The following is a 4,774-nucleotide window of genomic DNA, read 5'->3' on the forward strand; positions in this document are numbered from 1 at the left end:
AACTAATTATGAGTTGTGTTTACATATTACATGGGCTTTTCACTGTATGAGTCCAGATTAACATTTTTGAAAATTAACATATTAGACCTATGTTTTGCTGTTAATTATGTAGAGAAAATGTGAAATCCTTATTTGTAAGTGTCTTTTCCTTTTGACTTTCATTCCTTTGAAAAAGCTATTTCCTGCAATAATAAAATCTGGCTTAGTAGTTAATGCCCTGGACCTGAAACGGTGACTGGCAGCTCAACACTAGGTATCAACAATGAGAGACTGATGATATGGAAATGTGCCTGGAAGAAAGGGAATAAACATGGATATTAGCCAAGTGACAAAGAGAAATGTAGCAGGATTTGTGTCTCTCAGAATGTGGGAGCAGCTACAGGCTTTGGGCTTGATCCACAGAACAGCATCATGACAGCAATAGGCAACCTAAACCTGTGCACAAAGCAAGACAAATGCAGAAAAGTCACAAGACAAATGCAGAAAAGTCACACTTTTTTACATAAGCAATTCTAGTGCACTAGTCTACTTTTCATCCAGCTGGGCTTTTCTGAAAAGCTTATACTGTCACGATCCTGCCCTGAGATTGTCTGTGTTATATTATTTTGGCCATGCCTTCTCTGTGTTTTGATTTTGGTTTCTCTGTGTCTGGGTTTCAGTCCTGTCTGTCTGTGGTCTTGTATCCAGTCTTCTGCTTGTTTTGTGTGGTGGTTCTGATCTGTCCTGTTATCTCGGTGTCTGCCTTAGTACTTTAGCTCTGTTCCTGTCCCTCATGTGTTAGTTTCCCACCACCATGCTTGGGTTCCGTCTGTTGGTTAGGTGTCATTTATGTTCTCTGCAAGTTTCAGTAATCTGATTTTGTTCATTCAGCTCTAGTCTCTGTTTAGCCTTTATTATTCATCCACATCTTATTTAGTATCTGTCTTGCCTCGTATCTTAGTTCTTGGTCCTATACCTTAGTTCTTGTCTTAGTGTTCACTCCTGGTCGGTGTACTTCTGTGTTTTGCCCATGTCTGAGTTCTGTTTTACCTTAGCTTCTGTCTGTATTCCTAGTTGGTGTTAGTTCATTTGTGATCTGTCCGCTTGTTTATATTACTCTGATGTTTAGTGTTGAGTAACTTGTGTTTTGTCTTTTCCCCCCTCAGTAATCTGCCTGCCTGCTAATCTCTGTTTTCCCTTCTGTCTCTCTGCCTCGTTAACCCTGATCCCAGTCACCTGTGTTGCTCCCGCCCTGCTCGTTAGTCACTGTGTATAAATGTCTGGTGTTTCTGTTCATTCCCTGTCCGGTCATTGTCACATGTCTGTCCTGTTGGATGTTGTGTTGCTACCTGTTACCTGCTTTTTGGATGAAACCAGTTCCTGTTCCCGTGAGTTTTGTCTTGCCTGTTTTGTGCGTTGGATAAATAAACCTTGAACTCCATCTCAGCTCACAAGTGTCTTGCGTTTGGGCTCACTCCTGCTGCACTCACCCAGCAAACATGACTGACTGACCGGACCAATTATGAGCCCAGCAGACACATTAACTGAGGAACAATCTGATGTGCTAGGAGATCTTCTGACGCTGAGGAATATGTGGTATGGGGCTAGTCATGTTAGCCATAAGGCAGCTATCGTGTCCCTTGCCTGGAAGAGCCTGGCTGCTAAGCCAGGAGCAGCAGACTCTTTCCCTGGGTGGGTTTGTGACTTCCTCCACACCTCAGCCGATCCCCCAGCCAAGTCCTCATCAGTTCCTCAGTCCGTTAGCCTGGAAATGGCAAACATCCGGACCGCTAGCCTCCGGCCGTCTTCTCCCCGGCCTGCTAGCCCTCAAAGGACTTGTTCTCGGCCTGCTAGTTGCAGGTTGGGAAGCATCCTCCTGTCCTGCTCGGCTAGCGCTGCTAGCCCTCCGCCTGTCCTGCCAGTGCCCTGCTCGGCTAGCGCTGCTAGCCCTCCGCCTGTCCTGCCAGTGCCCTGCTCGACCAGTGCGGCTAGTCCTCCGCCTAGCCTGTCCGTCCGCCTGGCTGCCCCACCTACCAAGGACTCAGGGACGATGACTCTCCTGGCCTACCTGACCAAGAAGGCCAGGGAGTCAGAGGCAGCACGGGCAGCTAGCCTATGGCCTGATAGCCTGGAGGCTAGGCTTTCCCCGGAGTCGTCCTTTGAAGGGAGTCGCCTAGCCATCTTTTCGGGTTCCCCGGCTTGCTAGAACGGCTAGCCACCTGCTCAATTCCCGGCCTGCTAGCCGACATGCTAGCAGTAATCCAGCTAGCTGTCAGCCAGCTAGCCCCCTGCCTGCCCTGCCTGCCCTGCCTGATTCCCGGCCCGCTAGCGCTGCCAGCTCCACATCAGACCAGCCTGATCCCTGGCCCGCTAGCGCTGCTAGCCGCCTGCCTGATCCCTGGCCTACTCCTGCTCCCAGGTCTCACTCGGTTGTCCTACCGACACCTGTTGCTGGTCCCTCGTCGAAGGTCCGACTGACACCAGTTCCAAGGTCTCCGTCGGTGGCCAGACCGAGCCCTGCTCCTCGGGTCCGGTCTATGGTCTCTAGACCTCCTGTTGCCTCATCGGTGGTCCGACCAACACCAGCTCCGTTGGTGGCCCAGCCGATTCCTGTTCCTCGAGCTCCGTCGGTGGTCCGACCAGCACCTGCTCCGTTGGTTGTCCAGCTGACTCCTGTTCCCTCATCGGTGGTCCGGCCGGCACCTGCTCCGTTGGTGGCCCACCGGCGAGACGGCTGGGCTGCGAGACGGCTGGGCTGATGACCACCGGCGAGACGACTGGGCTGAGGTCCATGAACCGGACACGAGGAGCTGGAGTCGAGGAACAGGAATCGGCTGGGCCACCAACGGAGCAGTTGAACCCACCTGAACTGTTTTGCCCTCCTGGTCTGCTGGGTCTTCCTCCGGGACGGCCCCCTGAACTCTGTTTCCCCCTTGCTCTGCCCTCGGGCCGCCTGCCTGACGTTTCCCCGTCTGGTCCCCCTGTTCTGCCCTCAGGTCAACCCCCTGACCTCCCTGGTCAGCCTGGAATTTGTTTGTGTTTTCTGGTCGGCCTGTTTGTTGTTTGACCGTCTGGAGACGCTCGTCGGTTGGGGGGTACTGTCACGATCCTGCCCTGTGTGTGTGTGTGTGTGTGTGTGTGTGTGTGTGTGAGATTCATACAGTAGCTTAACACCTATCCATGAGTAAAATCTATATATTAACATCAGATATACAGGGAATATATTGAAGTAATAACACACTAGATGAATAAGACACTCGTATTAAAATTTTACAAATTTAATAATAATCTCAAATAATGCAGGCTGTTCACCAGTGAGGAGCGCTGAAACAACAGCACGGCTCTGTCGATAAATTAAAAGTTAAGTTGCGTTCTCTGGCGGACCGGGTTAGCTGTAAACAAACCACAGGGCTAACGCTAACGTTGCTATGTGGCTGTGTTTTAATGTCCGGGTCCGTTTGTTTTGGAGAGGAGACGACCTCTGTGGTAATTCAGCTCCCGGTAGAACTCTGTCAGGGCTCTGAAGTGGAGCGGACCCAGAACAACTCTCTAGGGGTCTAAAGTCTAGAGGACTAAAGTTACGGTGCGGCTGTGTTAAAACTATAACTTAGCACAACATAACTGCGCTGTAATAACGTTATGCTTTATTAAATGTCACAAAATTATCAAAATAGATATTAGATATGTCAGTCCAGTGACAGTTACCTGACAACAGACTTGCCTCTCATTCCCGGTGCTGGCAGTAAGTCAGCCTGCCGAGTGAAGACTCCGAGGAGGAACCATGTGAGCGCTGAACGATTAGTTCATTCCTGCTCCACAGTAGCGAGATGTCACGTGAAAAATGAACGACTCAAACCTAGAGACCCACAGTTATGAGTCGTGAACTAATCAATTTTGTTTCCTGTGCTGACGGAGACCATGCAGCTGCTGTGTAACGAGTTAATGTAAGAGTCCAAGACTATTCACGCATGTGTGAAAGTGATGGCGCAATGGATAAGACACACACCTTTGGTGTGAGAGACCCGGGTTCAATCCCCCACTGTGATCCATCTGTCAATGTGTCCCTGAGCAAGACACTTACCACGTTGCTCCAGAGGCGTGTGACCTCTGACATGTATAGCAATTGTAAGTCGATTTGGATAAAAGCGTCAGCTAAATGAATAAATGTAAATAACAAACAACAGCTGTTTCATGTGTAGGTTCGCGTCATTTCACATTTCACATGTGTTTTATCCACAAAACGTGGTTTGGAGACCAGCGTCAGCTGACAGAGCTGTCAGCTCGTGTAGTGTGTGACCTCCTGTCACCGATTAGTCACGTAGTGTTAAGCCACAAGGACTTCAAGACTCCAGTCACAAGACGGCAAGTTGTGTAGTGTGAACAGCACGGCCATCGGCCGATGCTGAAAGTCGTGTACTCTGCACGAGGCATCACGAAGAAGCATTCATGCGAGACACAGAAAGCAACAGAGAAATAGCCAAACGCTTTTTTGTTTTTACAAGTTTTGTATACTATTTCATCACTAAATAGGCTTTGCATCTCCTACTACTTCGGTGTCATGCTCCAAAACATGTGTCTCCTCCTCCTTCCACTCATTTTGCAGAGCAGCTAAAAGGCCACCGCACAGTATGACCGAAAACCAACTAGTTTGGACTGAAACCTGTACTCTCCTGCACTACCTCTCTTGCTGCCAGCAACAACCATGGTAACCCGTCTTCCCAATCAGCATTCATCTGCACACAGTACGCCTTCATCATTGATTTTAAAGTCAGACGGAAACGTTCCAGCACTCCTT

General features: G+C 49.5%; 1 long non-coding RNA gene across 1 annotated transcript; it reads right to left on the bottom strand.

Annotated features, from left to right (window-relative positions):
• Positions 1-686: 686 nt before the first annotated feature.
• On the bottom strand, positions 687-1,156 carry LOC123986911. The gene is made up of 2 exons (XR_006829015.1): positions 1,030-1,156; positions 687-742 (listed from the first exon to the last, which is right to left on the bottom strand). It is a non-coding gene; the product is annotated as an uncharacterized LOC123986911 (long non-coding RNA).
• Between the last annotated feature and the right edge of the window lie 3,618 nt (positions 1,157-4,774).

This window comes from Micropterus dolomieu, linkage group LG18 (assembly GCF_021292245.1).
Source record: "Micropterus dolomieu isolate WLL.071019.BEF.003 ecotype Adirondacks linkage group LG18, ASM2129224v1, whole genome shotgun sequence".
In the NCBI taxonomy this organism is placed as follows: domain Eukaryota; kingdom Metazoa; phylum Chordata; class Actinopteri; order Centrarchiformes; family Centrarchidae; genus Micropterus; species Micropterus dolomieu.